At 40.8% G+C, this 16,529-nt stretch overlaps 1 long non-coding RNA gene across 1 annotated transcript in view; it reads right to left on the minus strand.

The window, feature by feature from the left end:
- Positions 1 to 2,838: 2,838 nt before the first annotated feature.
- The window catches only part of LOC109029366 (uncharacterized), a 60,301-nt gene continuing 46,610 nt past the window's right edge, over positions 2,839 to 16,529 (minus strand). Inside the window, exon 3 of the long non-coding RNA XR_008670740.2 lies at positions 2,839 to 3,434. This is a non-coding gene — a long non-coding RNA (uncharacterized lncRNA). The remainder of the gene's footprint in view (positions 3,435 to 16,529) is intronic.

Genomic DNA, 16,529 nt, shown 5'->3' on the forward strand with positions numbered 1-16,529 from the left:
CACAGTATTCTTTGCCATTATGATGCTGTTATATTTAAAATGTTTTAAAATATTTTAAAGATGATTTCGGAGTGCTTTCAGAAATTATGCTTGTGGGTGAAAGATGTGTGGGTACCCTGGATATCTGGACGATGATTCCCACCAGGAGAAAACACCAAGAGATCACAGCCACATTGGAAGATCTGGCTGACTCCAGTGAAGAAGTGTGAGGAGTCTACCTTCCCTGCAGAGCAGCTTGGCAGGATTATCCCCCGGTGGAGCAACCAGGCTGGTGGAGAGAGGTGAGCCCCTCCATCAACAAACAGTAGGACTATAGACTTGTGAACTCTTAGAAGGAAATTTGTGATGATAGGCGTGGTAACCCCAAGGAATGCTTCTTATGTGAATCAATGACTGGAGCACAACACTGGATCTTAAAAGAAAAAAAAAAAGATTATACTTTCAAGTAGTGATATAACATGTTTTTATAATTTTTAAAATTAAAGCATGACTATTGGCCAGGCACGGTTGCTCACACCTGTAATCCTAGCATTTTGGGAAGCCGAGGTGGGCAGATCACCTGAGTTCAGGAGTTCAAGACCAGGCTGGCCAACATGGCGAAACCCCGTCTCTACTAAAAAACACAAAAATTACCTGGATGTGGTGGCGGGCGCTTGTAGTCCAGCTACTCGGGAGGCTGAGGCAAGAGAATTGCTTGAACCTGCGAGGCGGAGGTTGCAGTGAGCCGAGATCGTGCCACTGCACTCCAGCCTAGGCGACAGAGCAAGACTCCGTCCCAAAAAATTAAATTAAATTAAATTAAAGCATGACTATATATATATTTATATATGGTAAAGTACAAAAATCTAAAATCTACAACTAGGTGAATATTTATATAACTATAAATTCATTTTGCCACTATTCAGGTCAAGAGAGATCTTTTGGTGTCACCAGTAGCCTGCTCATGCCCACATGCAGTTGATACCACTGCTGAAGGCAACCGGTATCTGACCTATATCTCCACAGATTAGGTTTGTTGCTTTTGAGTTTCACAAATATGGAATTACTCAATACGTACTCTTTTGCATCTCCTTCTTCTTGCTCAGCATTATGTCTGGGGAATTCATCCATGATGTGCATGAGACTGGAACTGACTGTTTTTCATTGTCACTGGACTTAATGATTTCTGTAATCTGCCTCCTGCAGAATGTAGAATAGTGCATTTCCTTCTGTTTAAATTTCACTGTGATGTAAAATAAATGCATGGTTAAATAAACTGTTTTAAGGGGAGAAAGTTTAAAAAAAAAAAAGTCATTTAAGAGCATTTGACTACAACCGAAGTGCAGATGTAGTCAGCTAGAGAGCTGTCACTTCCGAGTAAATGAAATGGGCAGATGTCTGGGAAAATCAGTAAGATTGTGTGGTAATCCTGTGGAGGGTGTTGGCAGAACTAGAAAACAGAGAGATAACGAGCTGGCTAAAATGGTAAACAAAGGAAGCTTGCACTCCTGGGAGGGTTTGCAGGAAGCACACAGCAATCCCAAAACCCTCTGGACACCTGGGCTTGAGGCAGATGCAGTGCAATTCCAGTGGTCTCTTCTGTTCTACTGCAAGCCCATCTCACCTGTTTCAGATCAGTTTAGGTTCCAGTGGGAATGAAGAAGAAAAACTTTCTTTACAGTTTCAGCTGTCAGAAAGCTGCTGTTTGCAAATTCCAGGCTACCAGACAACAGCAGAAAGGGTTTGCTCAGAAAAAAAAAAAAAAGTTTCCTAAGTGCTGTAAATCATGTTTTAGAGCTTGCTCTGGGAGGACATCAGAGGTTAGATTAAATGGAATAAAACTAGTAATAGTAATAATAATATTAATAGTGTAAGTCTGTTCTTATCTAATGGGGAGATTGGGGCAGGTGTTTTCTGCATCCACAGCTGGTGACCTTCTCAAGTGGTTTCTTTCCCTCTCTGCATTGACTTTTCCCTCTGAGTTTTCTATATCGAATCTTTATTTCCTAGAAAGGTAAGGTAATTACTAACTTTTAAATCTATAAAAGCTGGTAGATAAGCTTGCTGGCTACTTGCCAAGACAGCTTTCATTGACATAAAAAAATTATTTGTTTGTCATAACTAAATATATTAAGATATATAGAACATATTTTGAAGTTAAATAGTTTCAATTTCTTCATAATTAAAGTAAAACAAAGTTATCTTCTAGTGTAAGTTAGCACTCTGTCACTAAGATCTGTGTGACCTTGGGGAAGGGCTTTCTTGTGTCTAAGTTTCGTCAACTGTAAAACTATAAGCCTAAATTAAGAAATCTTTAAAGTGCATTTTAAAATATTAATATAATTTCTAAATATTTTTAAATATTAATATAATTTCTAAATCAAGTCATGTAGAGAACCTAAAAAAATAAATTCTCCCTTGATATTGGACTTAGCCTTACATTAGCATTAATTCCAAGAAGCAAACATTCAATTTGACTGGGAATTATATTCTGTTCGAGTTTGGGTGCTACGTTTGGAGATCACGATGTACCCTACTGAAGCAGCACGTGAACACCAGGAAGAAAAATAACAATTACTTCTTGAAAAAGAGTGATGAGACCATGATCAAAGACTGGTCTTTTTGGTTGAGATAGAGAAAGTGCCAAATGTCTGATAACATTAGATTAATTTGAGATCCAGAGAACGTTTGGGTCAAGCCAACAAATTTATCTTTATTTGAGCTCTTAGCAACCTGTATGGCAGGTGTTTATTACTCTTGGACAAGTGCTTCTGTTTATCTGGAAAGTGTTCATTGAGACATGAGTCTCCATTATATAAGTGTGACATGAAGTAAGTGGTAAGAAGTTGTCATGCAAACTCATGTTGTAAGGAACCATGTTTTATTAGAAGATGTTCATGATGAAGAATTTCTTAGACAAAATGCAGATTAGACTCATGTTTACATCATCCCCAATTACAAGATCACCAGAGAAAATGTGTCATTGTCCTCCATGGAGTTGTGCTTATTTCAGGCAAAATGACTTCTGATGCATATCCCTCCTTTCTTGGTGCCTGGTAAACAATAACTCCAGCTGTCAAGTGCTGATGCAAGAGATGGAAATTCCATTTTTCTTTTCTTCTACAGGAAACACAAAGATCCTCCATGCAATCTTATGGGCTATTGTCATATGGTATGATTTATGTATTTCTTGTATGTTTCTTTCTTTTTAAATCTGGAAGTATATTCTTTTGTTTTATTGGGCTATTTATTCTCTTGACATCCTTGGATGTGAGTTAATGGAACCATAATAAAAGGATAGAGAAGTAGAACAAACAAGCCTGATGGTATAGATTTAGGACTGCCTGACAGATTAGGGATAGCAAGGAGAGGAACAAAAGATAAAATCACCTGATTCATGTGCACTGGGATGGTCCAAAAAAAACTAGTTCTTGAAGTTTCACTATGCTGTAACTCTGGAAAAGAAACACAGAAAAGATCAGGCTATTATTATAGGAATTGAGAAAAAACGTTTTTCTTTTAAAAATTAATTTTGATATACAAAATCTAAAAGCTTAATCTAAGAGCCTAGAATAATGCTTTGTGCTCAATGAGCATTTTATAAACATTTGTTACTTAAAGTCAGGGAAAGAGTTTATGGATATGAGAATAATGGAATGGAGTGGACACACAACTATTATTTTATCTGCATAGAAGAGAATCCACTCCCCTTCTGGCCATGCCCCACTCATACGGCTGAGATTGGAAGCTGCCATCCTCCTACAGATTCTGCTGTGGTGATTGATGTAGAAATGGAAACCTAAATTAAAATCATCCTAGTGCGTTCCTCCACGGTAATTGGCCCAAAGAAGAACACTTCACACGAGCTGAGCCGACTGGAGGACTTCTCCCAATTTTTCAAGTTGGAACCATGGAAAGCGATAAAACTGGAATAATGTAAGCTTGAAAACTGCTGTCGCCGAGTGTCCCATACTCCATACTCAGGAGGAAATGAGTCTGAGATGGTGAAGTCAACCCATGGACGGAGACAAGAGGGGAAAAGAGTCCTGACCACATGTGACCTGGTTCCAGCTGTCCCTTAGGTCCAGTTTTATCTCTGCCCTTTATAATATTTGGCCACTTGAGCCAACACTGCCCTATGAAAGAGTTTTAACTAACACAAGGAAAAATTAAAGATGAACAAGATAGATTTGGGAATAATCTAGGCTCTAAGCAATAGGAGGTAAAGGATTATATCATTCATCTTCTTAATCACAGTGCACAAAATAGTGCTTGGTACACAGTTGGCAGTCAATAACTCTACAGTTTTTCAAAATATATTTATTAAGTGTCTGGAGAACATGCTAATTACTGAGAGTAAAATAGTGAGCAAGACAAGTGCAGTCCTTGCCCTTAAGAAGCTTTCAAGTGGAAAGCACAGAGAAGATGATAACTGGCAATGATATCATAATAAGAAGTAATACTTTTTTTTAAGAGACTGGGTCTCACTCTGTCTCCCACACCGTAGTACCGAGGCATGATCATAGCTCACCATAGCCTCAAACTCCTGGGCTCAAGCCATCCCCCTGCCTCAATCTTCCGAGTAGCTGAGACTACAGGCATGTGCCACTGCCCTTAGCTAATTTTTTAAAAATTTTTTATAAAGATGGTGTTTCAGTTTGTTGCCCAGGCTGGACTTGAACTCCTGGCCTCAACCCCCAAAGTGTTAGGGGGTTGATCCTTCTGCCTCAACCCCCAAAGTGTTAGGATTACAGACATGAGCCACCACCCCTGGCCAAGTAATACTTTTTTGATAGGGGGAATATATGATTAGTTTTTGGTGTGACAAGTAGACAGCCTAGCTAATCCAAGTTAAAAAGGGAATTATTAGGTAATGGGGTGTCTCACAGAACACAAGAGGAGGAACGCAGCCTGACTTTTGGGAGGACAGGGACTGGGAATTGGAGAGTCATTGCCTCCCTAGGAAATGTTCTTTCTGACTCTCCTCTCTGCTTCTCCTTTTCTTTTCCCCAAAACTGTCTTATTTGCTCCCCAGTCCAAGTGCTGTTGTAAAACTGGTCACAGCTTTTAAGTACAGCCCTGTCCAGAGAAGACAATTATATTGACCAGAATTCCCCTAAGGAGGAATATCTACTCTTGAAAGTAATGCTTCAATAAGCTCTTCGATTAGCTGATTGGCTTAGTGGGTGAGCCCTCAGGGCATGCTCATGTCTGAAAAGACGATTGCTGTAAATTGCTATGCACAAAACAAGGAGGAGAATTAGTGTGGCCCAGGAGAGAGACAGAGTTAGGAAGGAGAGGGAGAGGGGAGGGACTGAATGAACTCTCCCCTCTCCATTCCATTTGTAGTAAAGACTATTAAAATTATAAGATACTGGGGATGATAGATATTTTACTAGAAATTAACAAAAGAACTGAGTTGTCTGGGTTGCAACAAAACAAGACAGTGCCGGGAGCAGGGACAACCAAGTCACACAAGCTAAAGACCTGGCCACCTGGAGAGATTGACGCATTCTCTTCGTTAAATTTCAGATGACCAGGAAAGAATTCTGCTTGGCTTATCTTGGGACAAGTGGGGCTGATAGAAGGGTGGGATTATGTACAAAATGACTATTGGATCCACATTTATGTTGGGGTGGGCTGGGGTGTTACCAGTGGAATGTATCTGAGTTACCGGCGGCGAATCTGCACGGGTTTACAGCAACCTCAGTTCTTGCTTCCTCAGAAGAAAGAATTCCACTGAGGGGCATAAGGCAGAAAAACAGACCAAGGCAAGGTTCAGAGCAGGAGTGGAAGTTTATTTTAAAAGCCTTTAGAATAGGAAAGAAAGGAAAGTACACTTGGAAGAGACCCAAGCAAGCAACTTGAAGGACAAATGCGGCATTTAACCTTGATCCTAGAAGGCTGGCCCACTTCTGGTGTCTTGCATCCCTTTCCCATGATTCTTCCCTTAGGGTGGGCTGCCCGCATGCACAGTGTCCTCCTTACCTTTGGGAAGTGAACACTCCTAGTGTGTTTAGGAAGTTGTATGCATAGCCATCTGAGGCTTTCTTCCCTTTTCTGATGGAGTGCCACAGGAAAGTCATGCTCCGTCATTTTGTCTCATAATGTGCATGCCCAGGAAGTTGCTTTTTCTCACATCTGCATTCAGTCAACACTTTGGTGCGACAGGTGTAGACCATCAGGAAATGGCCTCTCCCTGGCACTGGCTGCCAATTTATCACTTTTAGATAGGCTATGTGATAACTGCCAAACCATCATCACTCAACATTCCTGGTAGAGGGGAGGGAGCCCTCTCCTGCCCTGCTCATGCTTAACTACCTGTAACAGGGGGCAGTTAAGGGAATTTCTTGCGAACTGATCAGAGCTTTTAAAAGGTCTTCAATACAGGGACAAAAATGGGTGTCCAGAATATATGTGTGAGAGACACCTCATCCAAGCTAAATATTCTTTGAGTGAAAGAATTAATACACAGAACTTTCTTGGATGGCTCGGCAAAAGCTGTGATATAAACAGAAGAAAGGCAAAGCTATGGGTCAGCAGAAGTCTAGAGTGAGAAAAAGGTATGAGGTGAACAGAGAGTCAGGAGAATCTGCAGTGTCAAGAAAAGTAGAAGCCAAGACAGAGAGAAACACTGGAAGCCTGTGGATGAAGAGGTTGAAATAATGAGACACAACCATGTGGTAGCTGAAGGGTGTTCCAGTTCTCCTTGAGGTGTGACTTGGTGAGCAAAGGGCTATTATCCTGAAGGCCTGGTTGTTTTGTTTAACTCCTGGATGTTTTTCTGTGTGTGTGTGTGTGTGTGTGTGTGTGTGTGTGTGTGTGTGTGTGTTTACCTTACCTACCTTCCTTCCTTATTTTTTAACGTATCCTTACAAATAACTCCTATTACCTGAGATGCCCTAGGCATGTTTATGATCCTGAGAATCTGACAGAGTTTAATAACAAAACCACCAAGGAAGAAAGGAAGGAAGAAAAGAGAAAGAGAGAGAGTGAGAGAAAGAAGCACGTGTGATCAGAGCTAGCGTATTCATTCTTATTATCAAGTAAAAGCTGACTTCTGTCCTCCAATTGCTGTTTTTTTCCTCCCCACCTCCACTTCTTTATTCTTTGTGATCCTTTCTCTCCCTTCAAAACAACAACAACAACAACAAGAACAAAAACACCAAACCTAATCCTACCTACCTTTCTCCTTTCCTGTTCTATTTAGTTACAGTATAATGATGTACAGATGCTCACCACGTTACTCAACACTTGACTTATGCAAATTTGACCTTATACAAATTATTATATAAGGAACACAGTAAAGTTTTAGAAATGTAGAAAATTTGCATTTTATGTGAAAACAAAAAGTAGCCTAGTGCATAGATGAATTGCCTCCCAAAGTGTTTTGATGCATCATGTCACATTGCCATGTGTTAGAATCACAGCGCTGCATCCTTGACTGTACCATAGTACAGGATGCAGTTAAGCGCTCAGACCCTGGGATCTGGCTGCTTGGATTTGTATCCTTTTTCTACCATTTTCTAGCTGAATGACCTTGAGTAAGTCACCTAAAGCCTCTAAGCCTCAACTTTCTTTCTTTCTTTCTTTCTTTCTTTCTTTCTTTCTTTCTTTCTTTCTTTCTTTCTTTCTTTCTTTCTTTCTTCTTTTTCTTTTTTCTTGTTTGAGACAGAGTTTCACTCTTGTTGCCCAGGCTGGGGTGCAATGCTGCAATATCGGCTCACCACAACCTCCACCTCCTAGGTTCCAGCAATTCTCCTGCCTCAGCCTCCCGAGTAGTTGGGATTACAGGCATGTACCACCACGCCTGGCTAATTTTGTATTTTTAGTAGAGATGGCGTTTCTCCATGTTGATTAGGCTGGTCTCCAACTCCCGACCTCAGGTGATCGCCTGCCTCAGCCTCCCAAAGTGCTGGGATTACAGGTGTGAACCTCCCCATGCCTGGCCTAAGCCTCAATATTCTAATCAATGAAGTAGGAGTAATGTTTTCTTTCTCAGAGTTGTTATAAGAGATAGATCAGGTATGGAGCTTCAGTGGCACAATCAGCTAGTGCGTGGTACTCATACAGAAATAGATCAGGTACTCTTAGCATGATAGCAGCCTGTAGTAAATACCCTTGCTAGTAAATTCAGAGTTTAATGTTGTTGACCCCAATGGCAGGGTTCTTCTTTTGCTGCCCTACATATTAAATCTTTTTCTACTTTTAAGTTATGACAAAAACTGAAAAGAACAACTGCATAAACTAGAGAGAATCTGTCATAGCAGATCTAGCACTGCGGGGGTTCAGATCTAAGATTAGTCTTATTTTTTTCTTAGGGGAGTTGAACTGAGCTACTATAGTGATGAAGCGAATTGATATTCCTCCAAAATGCTTTTCCAGATGTTTAGCAAAGCTCTCAATTCCTTCTATTCCAATCATGGTCTCTCATTCTAAGTTCTCCTAGATTATTAAGTGAAGGGGGTGGGTGGGAGGGGGGTGGATGGGGTGGGAATACTTAAACCTGGTTTGGAGAAAGTGAAAGTGAAGGGAGGAGAGCAACATTGAGGATTGTAACCTAAATATTCTTCCTATAAATACAACTTCCTGCAGAAACTCAGGTCAGATGTCTTTAAGTTGCAATACAGTAGAATAAAACATTCTCCATCTCTCATTGAATGGAGAATTTATCAGGCTGCATTTTAAAAAATCTCCTTTTGTGGAACTAGTGAGAGTCTCTGGGAACCAAGTCCATATCCATAATAATGAAGCTAGATAAGGGTACATGACTCAGATTCTGCCCATCAAAACCAACCATCCAAGCACCATGTGAAAGGCTTTGATAAGGCCCTGTGAAGACAGTTTATGCAGTTCATTTGTCATTGAATATGGTTTCATCCTTAGCACAACATTTTTAAACAGCTTGATTTTTAAAAAATCAATAGTCCTTGAGTAAGAAAGATATCAGGACAACAATCTTCAATTTAATATTGAGGGCCCTTTTTCACATCTTTTTTAACTTTAAACTGACTTGTATCGTAGTCTAAATTCCAACAGTGACTTTCAAATGCTTCCAGATTAATTCTTTCTTACTTTTGTCGTATAGCACAGGTACAGTCTCTTTTTTGCTAGTGGTTTTCAAACTTGCGTTTTGAGCTGAGGAATCTGTTATCAAATAAAATCTGACTCAGAACCCAACAGCATAGTGGAACTGCTCAGGAAGTATCTCCTATGAGGAAAATCATTGGAAAATCATTGCCCTATACCAAAAATACTTTCACTGACAGGTTTCCTAGCCAGAATAGAGGATGTAAGTTCCTCAAAAAATGTAAGTTGCTCAAAGAATAGAAATTTGTTAAGTAACGTAAGTTCCTCAAAAAATGTAAGTTGCCAAAGAATAGAAATTTGTTAAGTAACGTATGTAGAAAATAATATATAGTAACTGTAGTCATGAAAAAGTTGAATTCCAGGATTAGGCTTTGTGACCAGAAATAGAAATGGCTACACAGGTTCTAGACTGAATTTCCCAGTATGCATTCCCCATCTCCTGCAGGTTGGAAGGGCTGGGGCTCTGGAGCAGCACATTAGCAATTGGCTCTCTTGCCTCTCTCCTGAATGGATATCCTCCCAATAATTCAAAGTTGTACATGTCGTAAGCCTAGGACTTTCAAACTGGGTAACTGATCCAAACACTGGGAACGTGGGTTCAGAATATGACCCATTTGGAAGAAAACCTAAATGGGTCATATTCTGGACCCACATTCCCAGTCGAGACAGTGCAAATGATAGTGGCAGGAGGCAGACAAATGTCTAGGCAGATACGGGCAGGTTGCTGGTGAAACCCCACTTTGAAACCAAAGATAGTTTAAACCCTGAAAATCAAGCCACAATCTCAGATAAATCCATGGATTGGATTAAGAACATCTCTTCCTGTTTGGCACACTTTCCCCTGATGGATCTCCACCCTTCACCTATTTAACATATACCTACCCTTCCCTAATTGGTTTTTTACACTGTCATGCCCACCTTTTGTGGTGATTTGTTTTAGCCTCTTTTGCATACTCACAAGCCAATCAGCATGTACTCTCCCATTCTGAGCCCATAAAAGCCCTGGACCTAGACACACTGAGAGAGAGGCCACCCAACTTTGGGCGGGGGACCACCCTTGCCTCCCCTCTCTATTGAGAACTGTTCAATCGCTCAATAAAATTCTTCTCCATCCTCCTTACCCTTCTATTGTGAGTATAACCTCATTCTTGGACATGGGACAAGAACTCAGGAACCACCAAATGTGGGTACAAGCTGTGACACAGGCAGGCTGGGGCACACCCAGCCCAGCTGTGGACTGAGCTGGTGCACGAGCCAGGCACAGCCTGGTGGGTCGAGTGGATGAAGTGCCTCCTGCAGCCGGCCTGGGGCCAAGTGAGGCCTAGGTGGGGGCATTGCTGGCCATTGAGGGCCCCAACTGGCAAAGTGGCAGACAAAAATCCTGCATCACAAAGATATACTCCTAAGTTGCTTAGACTTTGACATAAGACTGGAGAGAAAAGAATTTTTCTTCCAACACAAGCATGCCAAACCTTACTTTGCTAAAGGGAACTTTGATCCCAGAGGCACTATTCTACAGACAACAGTTCCCTGCATTATATTTGAGAAGACTAACCATCTTTAAGATGAGCCCCCATTTTCCAATTCTAGAGTGGGATCCTTGGTTTTTATAAATCTACAAGGGAAAAACATTTCCATATCCTAAACAAAGCTACCTGGCAGAATAGCTATGTTGGGCAGATTCAATAGTAAGGACCTACTTGCATAGCGCAAAGCTAGATGTGTCAAAGCGTTATGAATTGTTCATAGTATGTGATAATCATGATTATATATTTCAATGTTGTACCTTTGCATGGAAAGCTTCTTTGACTGTGTTTTCAGTTTCTCTGTTGTTCCTTCAAAGCAGGCAGCCACCATCTCTGAGAGCTGCTGCTATTATAGTAAATAAGAAGTTATGTGCTTCCTATCTGTCTCCTCATCACTAACTCTCTTCATTAAAGTTAGAAGGAACAGTGGTATGCTGAAGCTGGACAATACAGCCTCATTAGAGCTGACTGTTATATTTTTAGGAATTTTATTTTATTAGGTTGGTGCAAAAGTAATCAAAAGTCATGACAAAAACTGCAATTACTTTTGCACCAAACTAATATATCCCACTATTAAAAATTAAATTGTATAACCTTAGAATTAAATAAATTTCTTTTAAAAAAAAGGTAACAAATAATCCAAACTCTTCACATCTTGGTGATTTTACTACATTTTACAACAGTCTATACACAATATTTATGTTCATTTTATCTATATGGTAGAAATATCATATAAAAGTGTGCAACTCTTTTCCACTCCACATTCAGCGATGTCAGGTGGGTAGCTTGAAATCAACTATGAGCATTTACACCATGGAAATTGGCAAACATAAAAAAATAGGGCTTTTATTTCAAGAGAACTAGTTGTTAAATGTTTACCATCACACCATTGACAACGAGAGTATAAATAGATGTCAATTCCTTTGCCAATACTTGACAAAACAATTGCTTATGTTTACATGACTGGCTAGTGAGACATTTTGCCATCAACTAGCTATTTTTATAATGTTGTGAGCCTTGATACTCACAACTGAATTCCCTCATTCTCTCTTTATCACCAGTGAAAATTGTAAATCAGCAGCAATAAAGAATTAAATTGGGTTTCAACAAGAAATAAAAATGATGCCAATCAACTATGTGGGTAGCATTTTATGCTGTTAGAAAATAAGTAAATATATGAAACTCATAAATCTATTGCATGAATATATCAGTCAGAGATGGAGAAAAAGCTATCACAAGGGGAGGGACATAAATTGTGCTTTGTGAAAAGAATGTACTAAAACAAGGAAATGCACTTCATGGGTTCATAACTTGGTAATAATATGAGTTCATTAGTTGCTATATATTTGCTGGGCAGTAGTTTGTCCCTGATAGAAAGCTTTACTGAGAGAGAAAATCCAAGATGGCCGAATAGGAACAGCTCCGGTCTACAGCTCCCAGCGTGAGCGACGCAGAAGACGGGTGATTTCTGCATTTCCATCTGAGGTACCGGGTTCATCTCACTAGGGAGTGCCAGACAGTGGGCGCAGGTCAGTGGGTGCGCGCACCGTGTGCGAGCCGAAGCAGGGCGAGGCATTGCCTCACCTGGGAAGCGCAAGGGGTCAGGGAGTTCCCTTTCCCAGTCAAAGAAAGGGGTAACGGACGCACCTGGAAAATCGGGTCACTCCTACCCGAATATTGCACTTTTCAGACCGGCTTAAAAAACGGCGCACCACGAGACTATATCCCACACCTGACTCGGAGGGTCCTACGCCCACGGAGTCTCGCTGATTGCTAGCGCAGCAGTCTGAGATCAAACTGCAAGGCGGCAACGAGGCTGGGGGAGGGGCGCCCGCCATTGCCCAGGCTTGCTTAGGTAAACAAAGCAGCCGGGAAGCTCGAACTGGGTGGAGCCCACCACAGCTCAAGGAGGCTTGCCTGCCTCTGTAGGCTCCACCTCTGGGGGCAGGGCACAGACAAACAAAAAGACAGCAGTAACCTCTGCAGACTTAAATGTCCCTGTCTGACAGCTTTGAAGAGAGCAGTGGTTCTCCCAGCACGCAGCTGGAGATCTGAGAACGGACAGACTGCCTCCTCAAGTGGGTGCCTGACCCCTAACCCCCGAGCAGCCTAACTGGGAGGCACCCCCCAGCAGGGGCACACTGACACCTCACACGGCAGGGTATTCCAACAGACCTGCAGCTGAGGGTCCTGTCTGGTAGAAGGAAAACTAACAAACAGAAAGGACATCCACACCGAAAACCCATCTGTACATCACCATCATCAAAGACCAAAAGTAGATAAAACCACAAAGATGGGGAAAAAACAGAACAGAAAAACTGGAAACTCTAAAACGCAGAGCACCTCTCCTCCTCCAAAGGAACGCAGTTCCTCACCAGCAACGGAACAAAGCTGGATGGAGAATGATTTTGACGAGCTGAGAGAAGAAGGCTTCAGACGATCAAATTACTCTGAGCTACGGGAGGACATTCAAACCAAAGGCAAAGAAGTTGAAAACTTTGAAAAAAATTTAGAAGAATGTATAACTAGAATAACCAATACAGAGAAGTGCTTAAAGGAGCTGATGGAGCTGAAAACCAAGGCTCGAGAACTACGTGAAGAATGCAGAAGCCTCAGGAGCCGATGCGATCAACTGGAAGAAAGGGTATCAGCAATGGAAGATGAAATGAATGAAATGAAGCGAGAAGGGAAGTCTAGAGAAAAAAGAATAAAAAGAAATGAGCAAAGCCTCCAAGAAATATGGGACTATGTGAAAAGACCAAATCTACGTCTGATTGGTGTACCGGAAAGTGATGCGGAGAATGGAACCAAGTTGGAAAACACTCTGCAGGATATTATCCAGGAGAACTTCCCCAATCTAGCAAGGCAGGCCAACATTCAGATTCAGGAAATACAGAGAACACCACAAAGATACTCCTCGAGAAGAGCAACTCCAAGACACATAATTGTCAGATTCACCAAAGTTGAAATGAAGGAAAAAATGTTAAGGGCAGCCAGAGAGAAAGGTCGGGTTACCCTCAAAGGGAAGCCCATCAGACTAACAGCGGATTTCTCAGCAGAAACCCTACAAGCCAGAAGAGAGTGGGGGCCAATATTCAACATTCTTAAAGAAAAGAATTTTCAACCCAGAATTTCATATCCAGCCAAACTAAGCTTCATAAGTGAAGGAGGAATAAAATCCTTTACAGACAAGCAAATGCTGAGAGATTTTGTCACCACCAGGCCTGCCCTAAAAGAGCTCCTGAAGGAAGCGCTAAACATGGAAAGGAACAACCGGTACCAGCCGCTGCAAAATCATGCCAAAATGTAAAGACCATTGAGACTAGGAAGAAACTGCATCAACTAATGAGCAAAATCACCAGCTAACATCATAATGACAGGATCAAATTCACACATAACAATATTAACTTTAAATGTAAATGGACTAAATTCTCCAATTAAAAGACACAGACTGGCAAGTTGGATAAAGAGTCAAGACCCATCAGTGTGCTGTATTCAGGAAACCCATCTCACGTGCAGAGACACACATAGGCTCAAAATAAAAGGATGGAGGAAGATCTACCAAGCAAATGGAAAACAAAAAAAGGCAGGGGTTGCAATCCTAGTCTCTGATAAAACAGACTTTAAACCAACAAAGATCAAAAGAGACAAAGAAGGCCATTACATAATGGTAAAGGGATCAATTCAACAAGAGGAGCTAACTATCCTAAATATATATGCACCCAATACAGGAGCACCCAGATTCATAAAGCAAGTCCTGAGTGACCTACAAAGAGACTTAGACTCCCACACATTAATAATGGGAGACTTTAACACCCCACTGTCAACATTAGACAGATCAACGAGACAGAAAGTCAACAAGGATACCCAGGAATTGAACTCAGCTCTGCACCAAGTGGACCTAATAGACATCTACAGAACTCTCCACCCCAAATCAACAGAATATACATTTTTTTCAGCACCACACCACACCTATTCCAAAATTGACCACATAGTTGGAAGTAAAGCTCTCCTCAGCAAATGTAAAAGAACAGAAATTATAACAAACTATCTCTCAGACCACAGTGCAATCAAACTAGAACTCAGGATTAAAAATCTCACTCAAAGCCACTCAACTACATGGAAACTGAACAACCTGCTCCTGAATGACTACTGGGTACATAATGAAATTCAGGCAGAAATAAAGATGTTCTTTGAAGCCAACGAGAACAAAGACACAACATACCAGAATCTCTGGGATGCATTCAAAGCAGTGTGTAGAGGGAAATTTATAGCACTAAATGCCCACAAGAGAAAGCAGGAAAGATCCAAAATTGACACCCTAACATCACAATTAAAAGAACTAGAAAAGCAAGAGCAAACACATTCAAAAGCTAGCAGAAGGCAAGAAATAACTAAAATCAGAGCAGAACTGAAGGAAATAGAGACACAAAAAACCCTTCAAAAAATCAGTGAATCCAGGAGCTGGTTTTTTTAAAGGATCAACAAAATTGATAGACCGCTAGCAAGACTAATAAAGAAAAAAAGAGAGAAGAATCAAATAGACACAATAAAAAATGATAAAGGGGATATCACCACCGATCCCACAGAAATGCAAACTACCATCAGAGAATACTACAAACACCTCTACGCAAATAAACTAGAAAATCTAGAAGAAATGGATAAATTCCTTGACACATACACTCTCCCAAGACTAAACCAGGAAGAAGTTGAATCTCTGAATAGACCAATAACAGGAGCTGAAATTGTGGCAATAATCAATAGTTTACCAACCAAAAAGAGTCCAGGACCAGATGGATTCACAGCCGAATTCTACCAGAGGTATAAGGAGGAACTGGTACCATTCCTTCTGAAACTATTCCAATCAATAGAAAAAGAGGGAATCCTCCCTAACTCATTTTATGAGGCCAGCATCATTCTGATACCAAAGCCGGGCAGAGACACAACCAAAAAAGAGAATTTTAGACCAATATCCTTGATGAACATTGATGCAAAAATCCTCAATAAAATACTGGCAAACCGAATCCAGCAGCACATCAAAAAGCTTATCCACCACGATCAAGTGGGCTTCATCCCTGGGATGCAAGGCTGGTTCAATATACGCAAATCAATAAATGTAATCCAGCATATAAACAGAGCCAAAGACAAAAACCACATGATTATCTCAATAGATGCAGAAAAAGCCTTTGACAAAATTCAACAACCCTTCATGCTAAAAACTCTCAATAAATTAGGTATTGATGGGACGTATTTCAAAATAATAAGAGCTATCTATGACAAACCCACAGCCAATATCATACTGAATGGGCAAAAACTGGAAGCATTCCCTTTGAAAACTGGCACAAGACAGGGATGCCCTCTCTCACCGCTCCTATTCAACATAGTGTTGGAAGTTCTGGCCAGGGCAATCAGGCAGGAGAAGGAAATAAAGGGTATTCAATTAGGAAAAGAGGAAGTCAAATTGTCCCTGTTTGCAGACGACATGATTGTTTATCTAGAAAACCCCATTGTCTCAGCCCAAAATCTCCTTAAGCTGATAAGCAACTTCAGCAAAGTCTCAGGATACAAAATCAATGTACAAAAATCACAAGCATTCTTATACACCAACAACAGACAAACAGAGAGCCAAATCATGAGTGAACTCCCATTCACAATTGCTTCAAAGAGAATAAAATACCTAGGAATCCAACTTACAAGGGATGTGAAGGACCTCTTCAAGGAGAACTACAAACCACTGCTCAAGGAAATAAAAGAGGATACAAACAATTGGAAGAACATTCCATGCTCATGGGTAGGAAGAATCAATATCGTGAAAATGGCCATACTGCCCAAGGTGATTTACAGATTCAATGCCATCCCCATCAAGCTACCAATGACTTTCTTCACAGAATTGGAAAAAACTACTTTAAAGTTCATATGGAACCAAAAAAGAGC

Source organism: Gorilla gorilla, chromosome 14 (genome assembly GCF_029281585.2).
Source record: "Gorilla gorilla gorilla isolate KB3781 chromosome 14, NHGRI_mGorGor1-v2.1_pri, whole genome shotgun sequence".
NCBI lineage: Eukaryota > Metazoa > Chordata > Mammalia > Primates > Hominidae > Gorilla > Gorilla gorilla.